The 26,321-nt window shown below is 45.8% G+C and overlaps 1 long non-coding RNA gene across 1 annotated transcript; it reads left to right on the forward strand.

Annotated features, from left to right (window-relative positions):
- Positions 1-466: 466 nt before the first annotated feature.
- On the forward strand, positions 467-26,306 carry LOC143688665 (uncharacterized). The gene is made up of 7 exons (XR_013178212.1): positions 467-821; positions 16,218-16,319; positions 19,089-19,141; positions 22,092-22,166; positions 23,735-23,792; positions 24,096-24,223; positions 26,080-26,306. It is a non-coding gene; the product is annotated as an uncharacterized LOC143688665 (long non-coding RNA).
- The last annotated feature ends 15 nt before the right edge of the window (positions 26,307-26,321 follow it).

Here is a 26,321-nt window from a genome sequence, read left to right on the forward strand (position 1 = left end):
CTTGAAATTACACTAGGTCCTGGGAGTTTTGATAAACCAAGGGGTCTGGGGTTTCAATTCCCTCTGTCCTCTGCTTTCCTAACTCCAAGTAATTATCTTTGTAATGCTCTAATGCTAAATAATGATGCCGCTAATGCACACTGCATTTTCGTGCACAGGTGCCAGCTGTTACCTCGCAGAGTGCTGACCGCCCAGTCGCACACTTAGGCTTATTCACTGGGCCAGCCCCGCCTGCCGCACAAACAAACAAAGAAAACCCCAACCAGCTCTCCCACACCACCCCACCCCCTCCCTCTAAGCCTCCAGGAGGCCCTGCTCCCTCCCTACCCTGCCCTTTCTCTCCCCCTCCCCCATCCCTCCCTCACCCCTTGCCCTAACTGCCCTCCCTCCTGCTGGTGGTTTCTTCCGGCAACAGAAATCCAGGAAACCACCCCCCTCCCCCCCACATTTCCTCTACCCACGATTTTCTCCAGGGCCTGACTCACACACAATTCAGCTTGATCTGGAGTTCTCTCTTCTCTGCCCCATGAGAAAACCCAACTCTCCCATTCATTCCTGAGAGTAAGGGCTTGCCAGATAAGGTGGCTTATTTTTGAGTCTGATAATTGACCTTTCACCATTTAAAAAAAAAAAAAGGCATACTGAAGACAAATTGCCAGAGAACAAATGTGAGGCTGTGTGTGTGTGGCTTTCCTCACACACACACACACACACACACACACACACACACACACACACACACACACACACACACAAAGACCCTTTACACATTCGTCAACAGAGCAGCCTGCCGAAGACATCTGCAGGATGAGTCGTTTTCGGTAACTTTAATCTCATAATTCATTGTTTCTGTGGCGCTGGTCACAGCCGCTAAAAGGGCGGAACAGCAGGCCGATTTGGCACACAAACAAATTTAAATGGGAACCGAGGGGTTTGCCCACCTCAGGAGGAGCGGTTGACTTGTTGCCAAAACCAAAAACCGGGAGAGGCGGGGCGGCTGAGGGCTGGGGGGACAGAGGTGCAGCTTCGAAACGGAGTGGAGCCGCCTTTCATCTTGCCAGCAAGCATAACACCCGGGGTCACCGCACATCTGCTCGCAGAAGGACAATGGGCGAGGTGTGGCCGCGCTGGCCTGCGCCAGGCTCCCGGCGGCGGGTCCCCGGGTTGCCTGCGCCCACTCTGCGAAGGGGGCCGGGGGCGGGGCTGAGCGGGGGTGGGGGGGGGCGGTGGCGGCTGTCCCCGTGCGCCCGCCGCCGCGTTTAACCTTGACTTCTTCCTCCTCGCATCTGGCACCGGAGGAAAGCCGGTCCAGATGGGCGTCCTGAGGGTGACGGCGTCGCCGCCCGCCCCCTCCCTCTGCGCGCAGATGTCGCCCGCTGCCCGGCCACGAAGGCGCCAGCCCTGCGCGCCCCGGGGTGGCGGGCAGTACCCGCACCCTGCCCGCCTGCGGGGCCCGCCTCGGACAGGGGCGCCGAGGCCAGCGCCGGGTGTCCCCGCGGGGGGGCCCCGGGAACAATGGCCGGCCTGTGCGTGGCCGGCTGGGGGGCGCCGTCGCCGCAGCCGGGCGGGGCCATCCGAGGCCCTGGCCACCCGCACTCCGGGACAGCAGCGTCGCCCGCGCCTGGCCAGTCGGTGGAGACTGATCACGTGGTGACAGGCCGGAGGCGGCCGGAGGGATCCATAATTAATGATGTTGTTCTTATCAGTCCGGTTTGGGATTTACAAGCGTGGCCTGTTTCCTTCCCATGTGTTGCTTCCTTCCTTCCGAAATTCCCCTTCCCCAAGACAGAAGCGGTTACCCTATTGAATTAATGCACTAAGGGGGTGTGGGGGTGGGGGTGGGGTGGGGAGAGTTTCCACTTGAGGGATTGGGGGGAACACAGGTGGGGGGAGCGGAGGTGGAACGGTAGTCGATTAGCCATTGTCCACCTTCAACTAATTTTACCCGGGTTCTGCAGGAAGAAAATAGCCCCATCCACAGAGAGTTGGGGACCGAGCCCAGCTCCCTGATGGAAGGAGCTGGCAGTTGGTAGGGTCATCTGCCAGAATGTCCTCTTTAAGACCGAATGCTGAACTGATATGTGATTGTTCTTCATGCATGTCCAGTTTCCTGGTTTGTGTTGGAAGTAGTGAGAAATGATCTCCACACCCCCACCCCCAAACATCTTCATCATTTGTAAATAAGCCTCTAAAATCCACCGAAGCGATTTTGAGGGGTGGGGGGAGGGCACTGCAGGCCACAAATGAAGAGTCGGGCGATCCTGGGAGGGCCCAGAATGTCTGCAAGGCAGCTGCAGGTTCTCTGAATTTAGGACATGTTTTGGCCAAGGATGCCCCAATCCTGAAAATTCCTAAAATATCTTCATTGATTGGGGGAAAGCCTTATGCATTTCATCTAGTTTTAGTGCAGTAAATGAATAAGTGATAGGCACACCAAAGTCTTCCAACAGGAAGAAGCTTTCTTTCCTCTTTCCTTTTTTTCCTCCTTGAAAAAAAAAAATTATGCTAGGCCTTTTCCTTTTCTCTCTTGAACTTGGTGTTGCTAAGATGAAATTCAGACCAGGGAGCAACTGTTGCAAAGGCCTGCTGAGGCTGACTCTGCCACAGAAGCCGGGAAGAGTTGAATAAGAGGTTTGAAGCAGTCAAATCCATTCTACCTGTAGCCAGACCAAAGGGTGCACCCATTCCTGTTGTGGGAGCGCAAGGGACAGGCCTGGCTCCTCCAGACGCCACTGGGGAAGAGCTCTGAGCCAGCAGCCCCTGCAGATGGCTGGGTCATTTTGTGGTTTCCAAATGACCAAGTCAGGTTGAAGCCACAGTCACTGTGGTTACAGGCGCCCGTGATTAGTCACACAGTTAGTGATCCAGTTATGGCACACCCTCTTCAAAAGGGACATCAATTAACATGTCGCTAGCTGGATTTCAGAAATGTTCCGTGTGTACAAGGAAAATGAAGTCTGCAAGGGCTGGGGGTGGGGTGGGGACGGTGGACTAAAACCTGGGGTGTGGATTCATGTATGCCTGGGATTTGGTTTTCTGAAAAGGAGCAAATCCAGGGTTTGACTTTTAAGGCAAGTGGGATTTCACTGAACTTTGGGGCGCGTTTTCCAAGTTCAGGTATGACAACTCTTAATGGGGGTAGTTTGGAAGGGAATGTGGGAGAGAAAGAAAAGAACTTCCCTGGTTAAATCTTGAGCTTTTACTTGGCTTGAATATTTGCGGCCATCTGCAAAATGAAAGTGGGGAGGCAGGAAGGGGAAGCAGAACCCTAAATGTGGAGGCTTCTGTGGGTTTTTACTTTTTAAAAATAGAATCTCTTTTGACCACAGTAGCACAGGAACTTGTAAACATGACTCCCCAGCAATAGTAAACAAATTAGTTGGGGTTCTTTTATCTGAAAAGTAAGTTGAGCAAGTGTTCTCTCTCTCTTTCTACAAAGAGAAAATGCAAAACAAAAATTCCCCCTTCCTCTTAAAGGCTTCTTTGCTGGTGAGTGTTTGTCAGGAAACAAACAGTCTTTTGTTCGAATGTTCTCTAAAAGTTCATAAGCAAAAAAGTACCCAACGTCTGGATGTTCACAATACAATCTCTGGCTTCAATAGTGAAGCTTTTCTGTCCTGAATTTGTGATCTGCTCTCAGGGTCCTTTAATATCTCTGAACAGAAGCCTCTTTGGGAGAAGAAAGGATAGGGCTGGGAAACAGTCTCTCTCAGTCTCTCTCTCTCTCTCTCTTTTTTTTTCCCCCTGTTTTCTTCCAGACAGCAAGTTGCTCTTGAATCCTTCTGACCTTTCCCTGCATCTTTTTGAGGTAAGGGTCATGGAAGGGTTAAACTAGCAGGCCACAGGGTGGTTTCCCTGCTGGGGTATTCTCCCAAGGTGGAGCAGCTAGCCTGGCATCACCAAGGAGCTGTTTATAAAAAGGAGATACCCTCCTCCTGGCTTCCTTTATCTCCTTGGGAGGTTTGCCTTTTACATGTTTCATACAGCCTTCGCTGGGGACTGTCTTTTTTTAAAGCTATGGGTTCCCTGTGACCATTTGGAGTGGACAGATATCCTCAACCTTCCAAATGTAGCATCTGGCGAGATGAAAGGAAAGAGGCAAACAATGAGGGAGAAGATGGACAGTCATTTCGAGGGATGGGTAAAAACCATCACTTGGAAGCAAATCATTTTAAACTTTGGGTTGGAGGTTCAATTCAAATGCATTCAATCTAACACACTTTTACTGAATAGCCTCAGTGAAAGCCAAGTTTGTTTCTAGGGGCCCAGGATATAGGAGAGAGCAAGAGCCCCAAGTCTGTGCTCTCAGGGACATTATATTCCAGAGGATGAGAGAGGTTGTAAAAAAAAAATTTTAATGACTTTCTCATAGGGATAAGTGCTTCGAAGGTAATACAGCAGGACAGAGAGAAGGCCTGTCCGAGGAGAGGATATTTGAACTGAGACCTAATGGGGAAAACAAAAAACAAAGAACAAAAAAAGGAGGGAGCTGTGGTGTGATTTGGAAGAAATGGTTCAGACAGAGAGGCTTGTGAAGGTGTGAGCCCATGGCTAAGCTGAGTTGTATGAGATGCAGATGAAGAAAGAAGGAACATGCCACAGGGTTGGGGAGAAACAGGGGGGGAGCTCAGGGGTCCGTTAACCTTCAAGATCTTCTGTGCTTGCCAGAATTGTCCATTAGCACAACCACAGGGGGCGCCATGATAACCTGTGGCCAGCCCTGATTTACTCCCATGTGACTCGATGTAAGCCAGCAAAATGGCCGAGAATTCAGGCCCTGTCTCCTTCATCTGTGAATCCCCTTTGCCTTGTCTTTAAAGCCAGCAGTATTTTTGAGAGCAGAAGTATCGTGGAGCAAACACTGTCTAAGGTGGGTAAGGGACAGATGTAAAGGCATGTGTCTTGTAAGGATGGGGTTAAAAGAGTTCTGAGGCTAGGGTGAGGGTCCATGACAGGTCTTAATCATGTTTACCAATATTTCCCCCTTAGTGTAAGGGCCCACCAGAAGCAATGCCTTCATATCTAGGTGTGGCCTTCTCTTCTCTTCCTTTCTTTGTTTATTTGTTCATCCTAAGGATGTGGCATTTAAATCTCCAAATCTGCTGCAAATTTCTTCCAGGAGGCTGGGGCATCCCTCGTTTATTCTCCATGGAGCTTGTCTGTTCCAGCGTCCTGCATCCCAGCATCTTCTGTCCCATAAAGCACCAAGCTGCCTCTGAGTTCTCTGGGAAAATAATCCATCTCTAACTTCCCTTTGTTGTCTTTCTCTTTTCTAAACTTCGATGTCTGATGGACAGGGTTTTCAGTCATTGAATGGAATATGAGGGAGAGGAAGAAATAAGGGAATATTTATGAGATAGCAGGAAGAAAAGGAACAAGGGAGTGAGATGGAAAAGCCACATCTGACTTCATCCCCAGGTCTCTAGGTTAGGGAGAGAGAATGGTTCTCATGCATAAGCAAACTCTCATGCTCCTACAATCGACTTTTCCTAGCTTCTTTCTTATGGGGTACTGTGGACCCTTCTACAGCTGTTGGCTTCAGGCGAGCTCCCCAGTAGGGTCCCTAAATCTGGTAGTCTGCCCTCATCCCATTCCTCATGAGACTTCCATATCACTCCTGGGTTGCAGCCAGTTTTGTCTCAAGGGCTCTAGAAAGTTATTCTTAAGCTGGTCTCCGTCTCTGCACTTCCAGCTCTTGCCAGCTCCTTGGGCCATTAATAAGTCACCCAGAATGGCAATCCTGGGTTTACCTTTGCAGTCTTGGAGGGAGAAGGCTCTGGAGATGATTCCCTGAGACCATCTTCTTAGCCATTCCCTGCTTCTGGGACCAGTTAACACCATTTTCTTTGTGTGTGGGTAGCTCTTCATTGTTGACCAATCATGAGCTCCTGTTCAGTAACTCCAACAACCACCTGGTCAAGAGGAATCTTCATGTCTCCTACCCTATCCCTACTTCTCTCTGGACTTCTATTTCAACCACCATAAAATGTGGCCTGAGGGCATGGACCACTTCTTCTGTGAGATGGCGAAGGAGAGCACTAGGGAGCCCAGTGCCTCTTTTTTTAAAAATTTATTTATTAATTAAAAAATTAAGAAACAAAATAAAACATCAACATACATAATCAGTAATTCACAATATCATCACTTAGTTGCAAATTCATCATTTCTTAGAACATTTGCATTAATTCAGAAAAAGAAATAAAAAGACAATAGAAAAAGAAATAAAACGGACACAGGAGAGAAAAAAAAAAGATTATACCTACCATACCCCTTACCCCTCGCTTTCATTGATCACTAGCATTTCAAACTAAATTTATTTTAGCATTTGTTCCCCCTATTATTTATTTTTATTCCATATGTTCTACTCCTTTGTTGACAAGGTAGGTAAAAGGAGCATCAGACACAAGGTTTGCACAATCACACAGTAACATTGTGACAGTTGTATCATTATTCAGTCATCCTCAAGAAACATGGCTACTGGAACACAGCTCTACATTTTCAGGCAGTTCCCCCCAGCCTCTCCATTACATCTTGAATAACAAGATGATATCTACTTCATGCATAAGAATAACCTCCAGGATAACCTCTCAACTCTGTTTGGAATCTCTCAGTCATTGATTGACACTTTGTCTCATTTCCCTCCCTTGATGCTAAGTCTCAGCTCATTCTAGGGTTTTTCTCAATCCCTTGATGCTGAGTCTCAGCTCATTCCAAGATCTCTGTCCCATGTTGCCAGGAAGGTCCACACCCCTGGGAGTCATGTCCCACGTAGAGAAGGGTAGAGTGGTGAGACTGCTCGTTGTGTTGGCTGGAGAGAGGGGCCACATCTGAGCAACAAAAGAGGCTCTCTTGGGGGTGACTCTTAGGCCTAATTTTAAGTAGACTTGACCTATCCTTTGTGGGGTTAAGTTTCATATGAACAAACCCCGAGACTGGGGGCTCTGCCTATAGCTTTGGTTGTCCACACTGTTTGTGAGAATATCAAGAATTCAACTTGGGGAAGTTGAATTTCTCCCCACTCTCACCATTCCCTGAAGGGGGCTTTGCAAATACTTTTCCAGTCACTGATCAAATCATTCTGGGATTCATTGGGGCATCACTCTGGACAAACCAACACAATCTCATGTCCTACCTGAGATTCCAAGTACTTATGGTGTTCAATCAAACTATCTACATAAGTTATATTAGGAAATGCACTAGTCAAAATATAAATTTTGTAACAAATAAACATTTTTTGCTTTAGTCTCACACATAAGGTGACATTTTAAAATATTAATTACCATCTATTTTCAGCACCCTGCAATAATGACATTCCTTTGTTCTTCCTCATGCAAAAACATCTTTAAAATTGTATATTGTACATTTCACTATTATTATACACTCCAGGCATTCCTAGATTATACCATCTCAATCTTTCACATCTATCTTTCTTTCTGATTTATGTCCCCACCCCTCCTCCCTCTATCATTCTCACATGCAGCTTCATTCAGTGTTTTAACATAATTGTATTACAGTTAGGTAGTATTGTGCTGTCCAGTTCTGAGTTTTTGTATCCAGTCCTGTTGCACAGTCTGTATCCCTTCAGCTCCAATTACCCGATATCTTACCCTATTTCTATCTCCTGATGGTCTCTGTTACTAACGAAATATTCCAAGTTTATTCCCTAATGTCAGTTCATATCAGTGAGACCATACAGTATTTGTCCTTTAGTTTTTGACTAGTCTCACTCAGCATAATGTTCTCAAGGTCCATCCATGTTGTTACATACTTCATAAGTTTATTCTGTCTTAAAGCTGCATAATATTCCATCGTATGTATATACCACAGTTTGTTTAGCCACTCGTCTGTTGATGGACATTTTGAGCCCAGTCTCTCTTGAAGATGCAAAGCAGCATATCAGTCGTGCTTACTTCCAGACTTGGAGAAGCTGTCCCAAGATGTGTGGGGTAAAATCCTGGAGGCTGTGAATGCCACCATGGCTGTGGAGAAGAACTTGAACCAGACCCTTTTAGACTCACTTGCTGTGGGTTCTGCCAACATAGACCCTCATCTCTGTGACTTCCTGGAGAATCATTTCCTCAACGAAAAAGTGAAACCCATCAAGATGGGTGCCCCTTTGACTACTGCTAGGCTGGGCAAGTATCTCCTTCAAAGGCTCACCTTCAAGCATACCTAGGACCCTCCAGAGGCCAAAGGCCTTTGGGGGAGCCTTTGCATTCCCTGCCATCCAGGCTTTTGCCTGAGCTCCTCCCTTCAACCAGGAGGCATCTTTTTTTAAACACTTTTTATTGTGAAATATAACATATATTCAGAAAAGTGATAAGTTTCAAAGTACAGTCTAACAAGTAGTTACAGAGCAAATTTCAAAGTAGGGTATGGGCTACAGTTCCACAATTTCAGTTATTTCCTTCCAGCTGTTCTAATAATTAGAGACTAACAAAAAATATCAATATAATGATTCAGTAGTCACAATCATTTGTTTAATCCTATCTTCTCTGTTACAACTCCTCCTTCTCATTTATCCCTTTTGCAATCTTCAGGGATATTTGGGCAATAACAGTCCTAACTTCTTCATGTTGAAAAGAAGTGTCAATACTATGAGGGTAGGGGATGCAACTAGTTGATATTCTTAGACAGACTGGTACCTCTGGGTTTCAGGGCTTACCTGGCATGGGAACAGTCTGGAAGTTTTAACTTTCTGAAAGATAAGCTTTGTGAGTGAAATTTGTATGCAGCTTCATATAGAGCTATGGATATTCTTTACAGTCTTCAGGAACACCATTGGATAGCACTTGGCATACCGTGGCTATTGTAATTAGCAATATCTAGCTAAAGGTTGCATAAGAGTTAACCTCAAGAATAGCCTCTTGACTCTATTTAAAATAACTTAGCCACTGATATCTTATCTTTTACATTTCTTTCCCCCCTTTGGTCAAGTAGGCATTGTCGATCCTACGATGCTAGGACCAGGTTCATCCCTGGGAGTCGTCTTACATGCCAGGGAGACTTAAACCCCTGGAAGTTATGTCCCACATAGACAAGTGAGTAATGAGTTTACTTCCAGAGTTGAGCTTAGAGAGAGAAGGAGGCCACATCTGAGCAACAAAAGAGGTCCTCTGGAAGTAACTCTTAGGTACAACCATAGATATGGTTAGGTTCTCCATTACAGAAATATGTTTCATAAGAGCAATCCTCAAGATCAAGGGCTTGGCTTATTAACTTGGTAGCTCCTAATGTTAGAGAGAGTATCAGGGATTTTCCAGGTGGGGAAGTTTAATAGTTCCATATTTTTTCTCCAGTCCCTCAAGGGACCTTACCAATACTTTCTTAATTATCTGCCCAACATACTCTGAAATGTATCTGGATATTACATTAAGCTATACAGAATTGCAAGATCTCATTCCCAATTCTAGGCTGTGTTTAGGTTGCTTAAATGAACTGGCCAGATGGGTTAAGTTAGATTGTGCACTACAGAAAGTTTAAGTTTTGGACAAATAAACATCTCCTCCTTTGGTCTCATATAGTAGGTGAAGTTCTAAAAGGCAGACAGCATCATCCTTTACCTTAGTCCCAATCAGCTTTGTTCTTATCTCTGATTGAAATCTGATCTCTTTTTTCAGCTTCTTTAACATTGTTGTAAGGAAATATGCTGACTTGCAGAGCTGCAGAACTCCAGCTCTGAGCCTTAGTCGTCACACGGATACCCAAACTTCCAGGAAAATACCAGGTCATACACATACAGCAGAACATCTCAGAAATTAGAAATGAGACTTAGCTCAGGAATAAATGTGATTGCTGTAAGAGCTTACAATCTAGGCCCCAATTTCCTTATATGTATTTTTAAAAAGAAACCATATGCTATTTGACCTTTGGTTTCTGGTTTATTTTGCTCAACATAATGTCCTTAAGGTTCATTTCACCTCACTGCATGCTCATGACTTAGTTCTTTTCTGTAGTTGCATAATATTCCATCATATGTGTACGCCACAGTTCGCCCTTCTGCATCTCAGTAGATGTGCCCTTCGGCCACTTCCATCCATTGGGCATCATGATAATGTTGCTACAAACATCAGTGTGAAAATATCTATCTATTCGAGTCCCGGCTTTCAGTTCTTCCAACTATATTCCCAGTAATGGGGTTACCTAATCTTATGGAAACCCTGTATTTAGCCTAGGAGGCATATTTTTAAAAACACTTTGTAGCCTTCTAACAAGCCATAAACCGGGTGTGAACAAAAAACGAAAAATGGCAACAAAAAGAACCAACCACACACACACATATAAACAACTTATCATCCTTCCTCCATCTTTCCTAACTCCTGAATATGTGTCTCCCTTCTTGGAGCCACATTGATTTCATCTTCTCCTGACTGCCTTTTCTCCCTGGCATTGTCTCCATCTACTGAGGCTCCAGGCCCTCAGCCTCTTTACCTACAGCGTCTCGATCTTAAAAACAATTTCTCTTCCAAGGCCATCATCTGGGTCTAATTCCTGAACAGTTTAAGAACACTAATGTTCTGGTGGCTTCCAGGCTCCAAGTTCTCCCCTTGATCCCGCTGGGACAGGCTGATTGGCTCCCACAGGCAGCCCGAGGGAGAGAGAACATGCTGGTCTCTTATCTCAGCCTTACTGTTTGGGAACTCAGCATTCTTATCTGAATGCTATGCTCCTGCATGTCCCGAGCAAATGGGACATATTTTGGCCTATGTCCACCCTAGGTTTGATATTAGGAGGAAGACCTTTGGGCAGGCCTGCTAAATAGACTTGCCTGAAAGCCCAAGAGGGCCCTGGGAAATGACTCTCCCTAAGGGCAAGGAGAGATGAAGAGTAACTGGTGTACCCAGAGTACAAGCTACTGGACTAATCTGAAAGAGGAGGAGTTTCAAGTATGCTACTCGTAATAACAGTAACAAATATCACAAATGATGTCTTCTGGCTTCATCTTCTGCTTTCCCTTTGAGGAACTTGTGCCAGATCCTTGAAGAATATAGGCTATAACAAAAAGTGAATAGAAAAGCTGGTTCACTAAAATAATTATGTGTTACTATGAGCATGAGGGCAATGTCAAGAAGCCTTAATTCAGTCACTCCCTCGATACTTACTAGGTATGCACCATGGGTTCGCCATGTGAACAGAACTGGGTCACCCAACCCCTGGGCCTGCATGGCAATACCATCAAACAGGGGAGGTAGATAATATGAACAAGCAGCTGCAATGAAGGTGGAAAAGTGGTCTGGGTGGTTAGGTGCAAAATGTCAAGGGACCACATATTGTGGCTACTCAGCCTTAAACTTGGGGAGTCAGATGAGACTTCATTGGGGGTGGCATGAAATCTAAACTGAGCCACGAGAAGAGTAGGAGTAAGTCAGGCAGAGAAAGAGTTCCACACCAAGAGGAACAGTGTTCAAGACAGTCCTGAAGTCAGAGAAGCACGACATTTTTGAGGAACTGAAAGAGATCCTCCTGGGCAGATGCGGGCAGGGGGGCTGAGAAATGGGACTAGAGAGGTGTACAATGAATAGGGCATTGTAAGCTCTGTTCATGGGCTTTGATTTGACTCTAAAAGGCAAAGGAAAGCTATGGAAAGGTTTTAAATGCCAGCATGTACACACATGTGCATGCATGCTTGTGTGTGAGAGAGAGAGAATTAGATGTGAGTATGAGAAGGGTCCCTCAGGCTATTGGAGAGGACTAATATGAGGGGCTAAGAGGCTTTTCCATATGTCAGAGAGTTATGGAGCCTGCACTAGGATAGGTGTACGGGTTCAGAGAAGTGGATGGATCTGAGCAATATTTGAGAGGAGTTGTAATCGACTGGATATGAGAGGTGGCGAGGGAGAGGTGGCAGACAGCTCCCAGGTTTCTGGCTTGAGCAAGATATTAGTGACATTCTCCAGTGACTTTCCCAGTGTGGGAGCACAGGGGATGATGGGGCGAAGTGGATGGGTTTGCTTGGGCAGGTTTCTGAGAGGCGTCCACATAGATATGCATTTGGGGGCATTGGTCATCATTGGCAAAGCCAGGCAGATAATTGAAAAAAAAGAGTCAGATAATTTGTGTGATTATTTCTGCGTTAGTCTGAGAGCTTTTGGTTGAAAGGAAAGAAATTCACTCGTGCTTCCTCAATTTAATTGTGGTCATGTTAGGAAACAGAGAGCGGCATGGGAAACGTTGTTCCTAGAAAGCTGTGAGAATCGGGAAAGCCCTTCCGGGATACTCAGGGTGACGTGGCTTGTTGGTCCCGCAAGCCCGCTTCATGCCCCTCTGGGTGCGCCCCATTCTTCTCTGTTTGCTCAACCTTCTGTATCTTTCCACTCCATAGAACTGGCTCCTGCACCATTCCCCCCACCTGACCAACATCTGAGTTGAAAGGCTTCCCGTGGGCTTGCCTCAATGCATGCATCTCATGATTCAGATTCTTGAGAAAAGAGAATCTGGTTGGTTACGGGGCAGCTTCGGTTAGGTGATCCCCTTTGGCTCATCCAGTGCTGGCAGCATGTATGTATGTGTGTGTGTGTGTGTGTGTGTATGTGTGTGTCTGTGTGCGTGCGCGTGCCCGCGTGCCCGCGCTTTCCAGGCCCTATGAAAGGGGTGTGGCTAGGCTAGTTGACCCGTTGAACACAGAAATTTTGGTAGAACAGAACATTGATACATTATTTAGTTCTTTATTCTCTAACCTATTACATGTTGATTCTTTTGCTACTATGTCTTCCGTTAATAGGAAGAGAGAGCCTGGGCAGACAAGCCTGAATCTGAATGTTCCCTGTCTTAGTTTCCTAGGGTAGCTGTCATAAAGCACTGCAAACTAAGTGGCTTAAAACCTCAGCAATTTATTGTCCCACAGTTCTGGAGAGCCAGAAGTCCAAAAATCAAGGTGTCAGCAGGGCCACACTCCATCTGAAACCTGTAAGAGAGAATCCTTCCTTATTTTTTCTAGATTTTGGTGTCTGCTGGCAATTCCGTGGCTGGTAGATGCATTGTCAAGCTTTGCCTCTGTCATTCTCACCACCATCACACATAGTATTCTCCTCTCTGTGTCTGCTCCTTTTTCTCTCCTAATAAGGACACCAGTCATATTGGTTTAAGGACCCGCCTAACTCCACTATAGCCTCATTATAATTTGGCACATTCTATTTGCAATGACCCTATTTTGAAATAAAGTCACATTCTGAAGTACTGGGGGTTATTAAGTTCATAGTATCTTTTTAGAGGGACACAATTTAACCCATAACATCCCCGGTACTGGTAAAATCTTGGTGAATTTACATATACTCTCAGATCTTCAGTTCCTTACTCTGTAAAATCAGCAGTCATGTCTACTTCACCAGGATGAATGAATTATTAAGAGATAACTCTGAGAAATGCCGACAGAGAAGCACTCATTCAGTGGCTATTCCTTTCCTACTTTTACTTCTCCTTTATGCTTGTTCATGTCACAGCTTTCTCAAAAAATAAGAATAATCTCACCTTTTTATAGTGATTCCTACTCATGAGCATTACCAAATGTTTAGAGATAGATCATATATTTTATTCCATTAAAAAGTGGGTGTGGCCCCTGCCCTGATAAAGATGAAGGAGTGATATGCTTTGTGGCTCTGCACCCCCAAAGCAGCTTTGAACAACCAACAAGAACTGGCAGAAACATTTTTCTGAAAGCTCCAGAAAACAGTTAAAGGATTGCAATAACATGGAGAAAACCCAATCAAGTAAAGTAGTAGGATCTCCTGCGACCCTGCCTGCCCTTCCCTGACCCCTAGTCAGCTTGGTGTGGAGCTGGCCCTTGCACCCAGTGCAGATCTCTGGTCTCTGTCCTGGAGGGGACAGAGTAACCCTCATGCACATGCTAAGAACATGTATGCCTGGTCCAACCTGTCTGGTGGTGGCCTGAGGGACTCACTGTCCCAGAACTTGCACTGGGTGTGGAAGGCACCTCACCCAGCTTTCCTGTGGAACACTATGGGAGAGCAGTCAGTTCCTGCTGCCTGGGGCAAGGAACTGCTGGCTGTAGGACATACAGTGCTTTCCTACAGACCCAGAAAACTGTTTCCTGAGGAAGAGGGAACATTCCTATCTGTGTAAACGTGGTCATTCCTAGGGCCATATGTACATGCCCAAGAAAAGAAGCAAGCAGAAAATATTAGGGAGGCCCCTGTGCTTTGACCAGGAGATATTCTCCAAATTCATGGCGTGGAGAAGCCCTGAAGTTGAGCATTCACATGGGCGATCTGCAAAGACCGGGAAAGGTCTTATCTTCTTTCCTTCCTTCTTCCTTCTTTCGTTCCTCCTTCTTCTCTCTCTCTCTCCCCCCCTACCTCTTTCTTTCTTGCTAGCTCCTGCCATCCAAGAAAAGCTCCATCATAACACTAGCTGGCTACAAGCTTAAGGAACAGATGCTTTCAAGTCTAAATTCTAGTGAACCATATCAAAATATCAAAACTCCAGGTTTCAACAAAAGATAGTAAAACACACAATGAAAGAGGAAGTGATGGCCCAGGCAAAGGAGAAGATTAAGGCATTAGAGACCATTAATGATGAGACCAGACCTAGGACACATGAGACAAAGAGTTTAAAAATGGTCCTAAATCTGCTCAAAGAACTAAAGGGAAATGTGGACAAAGAACTAAAGCAAACCAGGAAAAATGACCGATGAACACAAATAAAATATCAATAGAAAGGCGAAATGAAGAAAAAGGAGCAAACAGAGGTGAGGATCATAGTAACAAAAATTTAAAATTCCCTAGAGGGTTCAGCAGAAGATTGGGACTTGCAGAAGGGAGAATCAATGAACTTGAAGATAAGACCATTGAAATTATTCAGTCTGAGGAGCAGAGAGAAAAAAGAATGAAGAAAAGTGAAGAGAGCCTGAGGAACCTGTAGGACACTATCAAATGTACCAATATGCACATTGTGGAAATCCCAGAAGGAAAAGAATGAGAGAAAGAAAGGGTCAGAGAGAACACTCAAAGAAATAATGGCTGAAAACTTTCCAAATTTAGCAAAGGACATGAATAGGCACATCAAGATCGTCAAGGAGTAAACCCAAATAGACCCACACTGTGCCTTATTATAGTCAAACTGCTAAATGCTAAAGATAAAGAGAGAATTCTGAAAGCTGCGAGGGAGAAGCAATGTGTCATGTGCAAGGGAGCCTCAATAAGACTAAGTTCTGATTTCTCATCAGAAACTTTGGAGGCATGAAGGCGTGGGATAACATATTTGAAGAGCTGAAAGCAAAACATTGTCAACCAAGAATCTGTATCTTGCAAAACCATCTTTCAACAGTGAGTGAATTGAGACATTTCCAGATAAATAAAAGCTGAGGGTCTTCATCACCAATAGACCTGTCCTGCAAGAAATGCTAAAAGGATTTCTGAAGGTTGAAAGGAAAGGACACTAGACAATTGATTGATGCTATATGAAGAAATAAAGATCTCCGGTAAAGATAATGACATGCATAAATATAAATATCAGTACTACTGTATTTTTGACGTATAATTCCATTTTTTTACTTTCTGCAGGATCCAAAAGGCAAATGCATAAAATGCAATGAGAAATCAGTGGTTTTGGACTCATAATGTATAAATATGTAATTTGGTGACAAGAATTAAATAAAGGTAGGGGAATGGAGAGGTATAGGAATATAGTTTATTTATGCTATTGAAATTGTTAAGTTGGTGTCAAAGCAAATGAGATTGCTATAGATTAGGATGCTTTATTTAAGCCCCATGGTAACCATAAAGAAAATACCAGAGAATATGCAAACTCATAGGGGCAAAATGTAGAGTACAGGTTACCAGGTGTTGGGGGCAGAGGCAGTGGGGAGTTAATGCAAAATGAAGGTAGGGTTTCTGCATAAGGTGAAGGGAAAGTTCTAGTAATGGATAGTGGTAAGTGTACTGCAGCTTTGTAGATGTGGTTAATCCTTCTGAATGGTATGCTCGGTAGTGTTTGAAATGGGAAAGTTTATGTTGTATATATGTTTCCAGGATTAAAAAGAAAAAGAAAGAAAGAGAAACTAAAGAGATAATGACAACTAAGTGCAATACATGATACTGGGTGGGACCTAACATGGGAGGAGAAAAGGTTCAAAAGGACATTTTACTGGGATATAAGAAAAAAATTGTAATGTAGAATATAGGCTTTATGTGAACGTTAAATTTCTTGAATTTGATAACTACACTTAAGGAGATTACATAAGTGAATATACTTGTTCACAGGAAACATGCATGGAAGTATTATGAGTTCAAGGATTATGGTGTGTTCAACCTGCTCTCGAATATTCGAAGATAGACGACAGAGAGATCAGTACAGCAAAGGTGGTAAGATGTTAAAATTGGTGGACCTAGGTATCTAAGGGTGGGGTGGGAGTTTGTTGGAGTTCTCTGTCTGAGGTCTGTATTATTTTTGCAACTGTCCTGTAAGTTTGAAATTATGTCGAAATAAACAAAGAAGTTGTAACCACTCAATGATATTTTGGAAAACTGAGATGACAAAAAAGCATCGGCCCACTATCCTGCCATTTGCATAAGACCACATAAACTATTTGATTTATTTCTTTTTGGCTTGTTTCCCAGGCATGCTTTTTATTTTTTACCTAGAGTCATAAGACATACATGGAGACATATATGATGTTTAAGATATTTAAACTTAAATTATTTGCAGAATAAAAGACATGAGCTTTAGAAGCATTTGATTTTCATAAATCTAAAATATTGACTGGCAACTTGTCCTGATTTCCTCTGATTTCTCCAGAACATTTCAGGGGTGGAGCAGTGTTTAGTTAGACCTATATTTAAGTTAACCACATTATAAATATGTTCCAGGGAAGAGCCATGTCCACTCAACTGTACTTTGATATATTAGCTTCAACACAGGGCTAGGGAGACCCGGGCATTGCTTTCACCTTCACACAAGCCAATTAGCCTTACTAACCACCACAGCTAGAGATTTCACCCTAATTTTGGTTTTCCACCTTGCAAATGAGTGCCAGGGGTCACAAGGGAGATGGAAAGAGAACCTGAGGAGTTCCACGTAAATCCATGACCATTCTCAGACACTCAACTAAAAGGCTTCATCTAGGTGAGCTTGGAGGGCCTTCACAGAAACATTTAGAATATTTCATGATTTAACAGTTGTTTAATTCTAGAATGAAAGTTCTAAATTCAACTAGAAGAAAAATAGCTCAGATCTAAGTCTTTCCACTGACATTAATTGTAAAAATCACTCTAGATTCTAATGAAATAGACAGTGGTTGAAATTAGACAATCCTTTTCGCAGTGGTTTCTTTAAATAAATACCACTTGGTTGGAGTCCATAATTCTGCGAGAAGAACAGTCTGGTTACTGATTGTGCCATGTCTGGAATGAACCTTGGAGAAGATCTTATACCCATGTGAAGTTGGAGGGACTTGGCAATGTGCCCTGTTTATCTGGGGTCATCCAGAGCAGACAAAAAATTTCTATTGGAGAAAAATTCTATTAGCAAAAACTACTGCATCCTGCTACCTGGGAAATTTCTACACTGAGTACTGCCACTGGCTCTCTGTGCACTGCTGTACTCTATCTCTCTCTCTCTCTTTTTCAATGAAACTGATAACCATTTTATTTTGTTTGGTCTCTCTTTAGGATAACACATAGGCCTCACTGTCCAGACGTGCAATGCTACACCAGTCTGGTGATCATGTGCACGCACAGTCCGTTCATAATATAAAGATAGAAGTCAAAATATTTTCCATAGCTTGAAGAATAGACAACACAAAGCATTTTGTCTCAGTGTTGTTATTTTGTCCTTAGCAAAAAGCAAGATGCCAAGCACTTTCCTGTCACTGATGTGGTCTCTCTTTTCGACAACTTGCACGCAAACAAATCACTTCCTGCAATTCCATGAAGAAGATGTAGGCTGTTGAGAAATGCAGTTGTGAGCTATGATAACCTTTACCGCACAGGTGATGGGGGTGTGTATGAAACTCACATTCCCCCCTCACCCTCCGTGTTTTTATTCTAAGCCTGGGCCTAGTGGTTCTTTTGTATGGTGGCTGTTTGTCAACATTCACAAGTCCCCCAGGCTGCTGCAGACCCCACAGTAGAGGAGAAAATGTGCCCAGCCTAAGCTCTTGGGCAGCTTCAGTAGCATCTGGATTTTTCCCTCCAAGTCCTCTTTGCTCCAATCTGTGAGACTACAGAGTTGGGGTCTGAGAGCTCATGTGTGACATCTAGCTGAGCTGTCGTTTGACATTGTTCCTGCTCGTTGCCACCTTGGTGGCATCAAATGTCCTTATTGATTTTTGCCTGATTGGTCCAACCTGGAACAGGATCAGCTGCATAAATGGGACATCTTGTGGTCTGAAATATGAGCTTTGTTTTAACAAGCCACTCTTAACCATCATCTCTCCATGGGAAGTGAGGAAAGGCAGGTGCTGAATTTCCCCTTGGCTTTCCCTTTACTGATTCCTCACTGGTGCTGCCTTTTCCCTCCTGCCACTTTCTCCCCCTGCTTACAAACAACCCCCTCCCCCCCAAACAATTCCTCCTGAACTCTCAAATCACTCCCTGGACTCCTGAATGAGACAGAACTGAATTATTCTGGCTGCTGATTGAGTGGAAGATGTTGGGGGAAAAATACCATTGTCCAAGTTAAGGACAGGGTCAGAGAACCGAAAAGACAGATAGCTGCTTTAAAGGGCTTCTGGGTAGGAATTCTCCTTTTAAGCTACCCGAAGGCCCAAATTAAGGACCACAAACTTGGAGATGCAGCAAAGGGGCAGAATCCTATTTTTTCCCCCTTTTAAAGTGAAACTCCTCTCTTTGGCAAGAATTCTAACATGAAGCTTTACATATTTCTCATGTCAGCTCTATCCCCTGCCACCTTTGTTTCCCCGCCTGCTGGCTCGCCTGCCCTTAGCAACTGGACACATCACCATCCCAGTTTTCTATTGGTTGTGACTGAAGTAGCTTGAGGTCAATTATTTCCCCAGCAATTGACAAAGAATCTTGACGAAAAGGAAAGTGACATTGTCCCCTAAACAACGCTGCTCCCTCCTCCCCTGCCCCTCTGGCTGAGAGGAGGGCATGTGCTTTCCTTTTGCACAGAGCCCAGCAGGACAGTGGCGGTGGGGTCTGTGGAAGTGCGTGGGGAACATATGGTAAGTGGAGAAAATATTTATATTCATGGTAAAAGAGCAGGAGAAGAGCCAAAGAAGGTCATTCCACAGAGGCTTCAAGCAGGAGAGGCACAGACTTGATGTTCAGTCTGGCCTGGAGACAACCGAGAACTTAAAGAAAGAAGTTTTGTTTTGTTTTAATGCTTTTTGCTCCTCTGAACACTGCTAATTGTGGGCAATTTGAAAAAGGGCCTAACCGTCCCCTCAAGGGTCATTAAAATATCACCCGGGACCTTCCCAGGGCCCTGCCAAGGCTCCAGTCGCCTTCCCCTCCCCCTTGATCTAGCTCTTTACCACCCAGAGTTCAAAGCCGCTCTCGTCTGGCTGGGCCTAGGGCCTACCCACGTTTCTGCCCTGACCGTGGTGAGTTAGAGATGAGGTGACTTGGCGATAAGGTGACGTGGGGCGCCAGGCAGGAGGCATTTGGGGCGACAGGTTCTGGGGTAAAACGTACCATAATTCATCGGTGCTAGATTACTTTCTGATGAAGCACAGGAAACCTTCCGTGGTCTTCTCCAGCGGTTTCCAGACGGCCTTTTGCAAACCAGCTGCCCAAGAAAAGTGGAAAGGCCACTCTTACTCCCCTGGTGACAACCTCGCGGGGGTGCCACCGCATCACCAACAAATCTCTGAAGGGAATTCCTGCGTGCTGCGCCCTCTCCGGTTGGGGCTAGGAACTCGGGACCGACTGGCTCCCGCCGACGGATCCAAATGCGGACGGATCGACGGACACGAGTGCGCTTCTTCTGGTAGAGAGAAGACGCAGCTGCGCGCCGGCCCCTCCCGGCCGGGAGAGGGGAATGCGTGCAGAGTTGCGAGTTCACGAAACCGAAGGCGAGACTCAATTCCCATTGCCCGGTCGAAAGTGATGCTAAGAGGGCAGGACGAAGTGAAAACGGGTCTTTTTTTGGGAGGGGGGGACTGGGTGTGGAATTCTCTGGCTCTACTATTTTAACTCGAATGCGGGCGCCTCTTTTTCTCCACTCCCCTTTAACCCCCCGCGGAGTCCCAGTTCCCGAGGGGGCTTAGTGAGATGGGATACAGGTGCGGCTGGGTCCTGGGTTTGTGAAGCCCCTCCCCCTTCGCCCCCCTTGTCTTTCGTGGAGCTGCCGGGGTCCGAGCTGCCTGCTACACCGAGGCCACGCTTAATGGATTCTTGCAGATAAAAGATTCAGCCTACCTTTCTTTCCCCATAATGGCCCCTGAGGCTAATGTCTTAAAGAGGAAACAAAAGGATTGTTTTACGGCGCACAAAGGGGGCCAGCGATCTGGGAGGGGAGGGACAGACCCCAGGATGGGGTGGGGGTGGGGGGTGCTGCCCCCTGCTACTTAACCCTTTCCCTCCCGCAGCCGCTCTGGTCTCCCCGGAGCCTCGCTCGGTCACCGACGACCCGGAGCTGGACGGGAGACCAGAGCGGGGAGAGGGGACGGCAGGGCCGGGGAGCCCCATCTTTTCAAGAACTTCTGCAAGGGACACACGGAAAAGATCAGGGGCCACAAGCCTTGTGCGCTGCAGGTTTGGGCATCAACTCAGGAGGAAGGTTTCTCGGGAGACCCCCGTGATAACGCAAGGATCGCGCGTGGCCGTGCCGCCTGGGCCCGGGCGCTGGGAAGGCGGCAGGCGGGCACGCCCGGGGCCCGGAGGCCTGGGGCGGGGGAGAGCACCCGGCCCAAGTGCCCCGCAAGCAGGGCGGCTTGGAAATCCGGCCTCCCTTTCTTAGGGGGATCCGCGGCCGCCCCACTTGGTGGTCCCAGATCCTCAGGTGTGAGTGGGGTGCGGGCCAGCCTGGGCAGTTCGGACAGGAAGTTTACATTTGCAAGCTGGGGAGGGAGAGAGAGAGAGAGGGAGAGCGTCGAAGTCGCATCTGCTCCCTGGCTTTTTATTCTGACTCCAGAAAAGATCAAAACAATAGTTAAATAGTGATCGAAGACAAGTGATGGAAGAAATAAACAACTCGACAACCAAGATGCCTATAGGGGTGGCTTTTAAAACCCTTTATTATGGAAATCATCGGACAGACACAAAAGGGAAGCGAAGGGTCTCAGGCAGTGGGTCTCAAATTGAAGTGTGCATCTGGGTCGTGGACCCGTTTCCTCCGAGGGCTTGTTAAAGTCCTGCCCCGCCCCCAGAGTTTTTGGATTTGGTAGATCTGGGGTCTGCTCTAGCCGGAGAATTTGCAACTTGTGGAGGTCTCAGGTCATACTGATCCTGTTTGTCTGAAAAGGGCACTTGGAGATTCCCGGATAAAATAAATCTCTACTTAACCTTCCCCCAACCTTAATATGTACATTTTCTGCATCGTGTTTTTGCTATCCACATACTGCCCCTCCCCCAACTTGTTTTATTTGCTAGAGAATTTTAAAGCAAATCCCAGACATCATGTCATTTCACCCACATGGATTATTTTTAATTCAGTAGTTACTTAAGCTGAGAGGACTAAAAGACAAGGGAGGGACTGAAAAAGCCTTTTGTACGCTTCTAGGAATTTCAGACCCCCTTCTGGCCACTCACACGGGGGCCCAGGCTCAGCGCCTCTCTGCAAAAGCCTCCTACATCTTAGTTCTGACACCACGCTTCACAAGCTTCTCTCCAGCAAACCCATCCAGCTCCGGGGACCCCGCTGAGTTCCCCTGGCAAGCCAGCCTTGTTCTGAGGGAACCATCTGATCCCCATCTCTCAACCCCGTCTGTCATGTAGTCCCAGGACCATCATTTACCCTGAAGGGTTTTCCTAACAGGACGCCTTGACCAGGCCTGAGTGTCTTCCCCTAGATCTGGTTGTGAACCTCAGGGGAAGGAGGAGTGGCGTCTACTTCTGTGCAAGCACACAATGATACTTTTAAAAATCTGTTGCAGCCTTCTCTAGGGATCCTGGGTGCTTATACCAAGAGTGGAGCTGCTCTGGGCTTCCTGCCCCTTTCTATAATTACAGATATTGGACAAAGGAAGATTTCAGCCTAGAGCTTCTGGAAACCACAGCCACTCAAGGCCAGCCTCAACTCCTTTGGTCCGTGAGTCCTGACACTGGCTGGTTGTGTGTGTTGCTTCTGTTTGGAGAGCCTCTGAGTTCCCTCTCCTATTCCATGCAGTTGGAAGCCTCCACCCAGGCTCCTCTGCTCTCCTAAAGGCTGCTCTTTCCTTCCCTCCTCTCCCATTACAACTTTCTCATCCCCAGTCCCCCAGCCCCTGACCCTGCCACAGAGCCCTCTAAGCTGTTTAAAAGTTTACTCCCATACACATCGGTTGTTCTCGCTCCTTCCTTGACTTTCTAGGAAATGATATTAATTTTTTTCTTTCTCCATCTGCTGCTATAGAAAGCCCCAAACTTTCCAAGCTCTGTTCCTATTTTCATTCTGCTTCATCTTCCTGTATGTTTTTCTTCTTTCTCCAGCCTGGAGTCAGCTGTCACTGTTCTGTTTTCTCATGAGCCCTTCAACTCGCTTTTGCTATTCCAGCCTTCCTCAAAGGGCGTGAGGACAGCATGTGTCTACTCCTTTGGGTCCTAATGTTGTGATTGGTTTCTAGTCCCCATGATACCAGCTTTTCTGCTTCTAACAGGAAGGGGGGCGTGTGGTGCTGGGGAAAGTTTCTCTCTAGGAGGACTTGAGTTCCAGTTCTGGTTCTGCCTCTGAATAGCATATGTTAGAGTCAACCTCGGGAGCTCTGGTTGTCTCCTTCATTCATCAAATATGTACTGAGCATCTGCTGCGTCCTAGATGCAGTTTTAGATGCTGGGGATTCAGCAGGGAATGAAACAGACATAGCCCTGGCTTCATGGAGCTCATAGTTCATTTGCTAAGGAGACAGACCATAAAAAGGGAAGTAAATAAAATAAAACGTCAGAGAGTGATAAAATGCTAAAGTGAAATATTAAAGTAGAATGGGGGTTGGAAATGTCAACACATGCAGGGCAAGGTGTTGACATTTTAGATTGAGAGGTCAGGGAAGGCTTTGCTGCAGTGGACAGGTGAGGAAAGGAAGGTAGAATGAGGGTACTGATCTTCTCAAACTCGTGAGAAGCAAATGGGACGATGGATGTGAAAGTTATGCATCGCCACTTTTGCCTTGGTGCCTTTTCAATGCCTTCTTCTAAAATTGTGGCCTTTCAAATCCACTCTGAACAAGTCCAAGGTTAGACAGAACTGTCCCTGGTGGCTTTGGAGATGTTTTTTCCTGTTACACCCTTCCTTAGGTCAGCCCTGGCCTGGACACGAGCCTTGGGTGTCAGCCCAGCTGATCCCTCCTCGACTCTGCACTAACCATGCAGCTGGGGAGGTTGGAGGAAGCAGCAGTAGCCCAGCCCGGCAGTGTGAGCAGGCAGCTTCCCTTACATTTTCATGGGTTTGGTAACTGTGCAAAGGAAGTGATGAGGCACAGGTTTAGTTTTAGCGAGAGGAGGTGACCGTGGTCCTGAGAAAGTTCCCCAGGAGAAAGGGGCCATTGTCTGGCTGACGCAAAAGCCAAAGATGGGAACCCCAGCAGTTGGCTGCTGAGACTCATTACAGGCTGCTGTGGCTTTTAATGACTGTCTAAGTACTGTTGTAGGGTTTTGCTTGTTTTGTTTTTGTTTTGTAGGCCAGAAATCCTCTGGGCTGTTCAGAAGCCTCCAGCCATCCATCTTTTCCTGCACATAGTAGGTGCTTTTCAGCATATCCTCTGTCAAATGTTTATTTATACTTATCGCCTCTTTGGAGATCTTGGTGCAGGGCTGCAGCTGTTTGCAGCAATTCTTGTATGCAGTGTGGTCCTGAGATGGCCACGTTCCTTTTAGCCTTCACTCTCATTAGAAAGCTGTTGGTGATTCCTGGTTATAACGACTCAAAATCGAAGACTCTTGTGGCCTGCTCCCCTCAAAGTAAAACTGCATGAGTCTTTCGCTATTGTTTGTTTGTTTCTAAAGATATTTTACTCACAACATAAATGTGTCTCTGTGCAGCTGCTGCTCCTTCCACCCAGGTCTCGAAAGGGGAAGCTGGTGCTTTAAATCCAAAAGCAAACAATGGTGCTGCTTGGAAGCCACCCTGCCTTACCCGCAGGTGACTGATGCATCTCTCACTGCTGGTGGTGAGTCACTGCAGAATTTGTCATGTTGGAGCTGTAGAAAATGAGCCATCTAAGGTCCGATCCCTGGAGAATATTTCCAGCTTGCAACCTTCTCCGTGGAAACCGCGAGAATGGGTGGTGGCGGTGGTGGGGGGCGTTGGGGGAAGGTACGGTGGTGAAGAGGTATTTCTTGTCTCCTTTTTGGAAAAGTGGATAGACTGTTGTTAAGCAAACTTGCCAGAAAGAAACCCACAGGCTGCGTAGTGTGGAAGAAGCTATTCCATTTAAGCCCTCGTCCTGGGTTCACTCTCAAAGCACCTATGCCAGTGGTAGCTGGCTGCCAGGAAGACAGAAGCAGCTGAAAAAGAGAGGATGTGGTTACTTTGCAAGACCTTGGTTCTGTTACAGGAGCAAGAAAAAAATTGTTGCAAAACACACTCATGTTGCAATTTAATAGGTCTACACTCATTAAAACAGCCTCTTTGTGTGTAGGTGTGTGTGTGTGTGTGTGTGTGTGTGTGCAGGCATACATGCATGTGGGAGGGTATATGGGGGAGTTCTGCTGGGTATGAGTAGATGAAGGCCTTGGTCATGATACATGTTTGTGGCCAATGGCTGTTTTGTGGAATTGTATAGTTCACTAAGGATGCTAACCAGGAATGACCACCACATAAATAGGTCCTGGGTGTTTAGCAAGAATAAGGGCTTAAACATGAGAAAAAAAAAACAAAAACACAAAACCAAATGTAAGAATTTTTTTTCTGAAAAGGAAAATCAGCTAGAACATTTTAGTACTTTTTAGAACCAGTTTGTTATACTAGTTTTAATATACTTTGTTATTCTGCAAAATTAAAAACATTTAAATTAAAAAAAAACAAACAAACTGCTTGGCAACGTGGCTCAGTGGCAGAGTTGTCACCTGCCATGCCAGAGACCCAGGTTTGGTTCCCAGTACCCCTGTAAAAACAAAACAAAACAAAACAAAAAACTGCTTATGTTAGGGTGGTAGGGTGATGGGTGATTAAATTTGTTTCCATCTCATGAAATTTTTTTTAATTAGAGAAGTTGTGGGTTTTCAGAAAGACCATGCAAAAAATAGAGGATTTCCATATACTCCCCTATTATTAACACCTTGCATTAATGCGGAACATTTGTTCCAATTGTACTATTAATTGTAGCCTATGGTTTAACTTAGGGTTTACTATTTGCGTTATGCAGTTCTAGGACTTTTTTTTTAAACTTTTCATTCTATAACATATATACACCCCCAGGTTTCCATTTCATGAATTTTATTGTGTCGCATCAACTTTATTGTTAAAAATCATAAATGCGAAGTAAGTGGAAACATTACACACACATTAATCGTAGGAAACACCGGTTCCAACCTCTTCATTTTGGAATGAGGAAATAGAGACACAGAGAGGTGGCATGGACTGCTGAGGCGACAGCTAGTTCACCCCCTAAGACACCCCCCCGTTCTGTGTACACTGTACTACTAAAAACACCCTGACTGCATGGTGGGGGGTTGGCTGACTCTTCCGGGGCTGGGCTAACGCGGGCTGACGGAAGTAGACTGGAATTATTAGGTGAGATTGTCCTGTGATCCTGAGTTGGGACTTTTGCACTTTTTTTCAGAGAATACTTTCCTTTGTTTCTCTGATGAATCTTGAAACCAGTGCAGACTCTTGCCCTGCCTCCACAATACCCAGATGAGACAGACTCTGCCCCATCTTCCTTCTCATCTCTGCCCACAACACCCACACAAACAAGAGTTGAGACAGGTTGAATGCTAGAGTCCTTCCTGATTCCACTGCACATAGAGCTTCATTGCTTTCCCTGTGAAAACAATCTCATCAGAGTGCTGCTTGTCTCAACAGGTACAGGGTGGCATCCAGAAGGCCCTGAGCTGGAGCGTCACGTTTCTCTGCACTGCTCTGCCTCAGCCCCATTGCACGGGAAAGAGCTCCTCAGAACCCACGTGGGAAACACTTCCCAGGAACGCCGGAACTGCACGTTCATCTCTGAGCCGCACAACATTCTGTGTTTCAGATATTTGAGTTCTGACATGAATAAACATTTTAGGTTACGTGAATGTCACCTGAAGGCCGAGTAATGACTT

The sequence above is a fragment of the Tamandua tetradactyla genome, chromosome 6, assembly GCF_023851605.1.
Source record: "Tamandua tetradactyla isolate mTamTet1 chromosome 6, mTamTet1.pri, whole genome shotgun sequence".
NCBI lineage: Eukaryota > Metazoa > Chordata > Mammalia > Pilosa > Myrmecophagidae > Tamandua > Tamandua tetradactyla.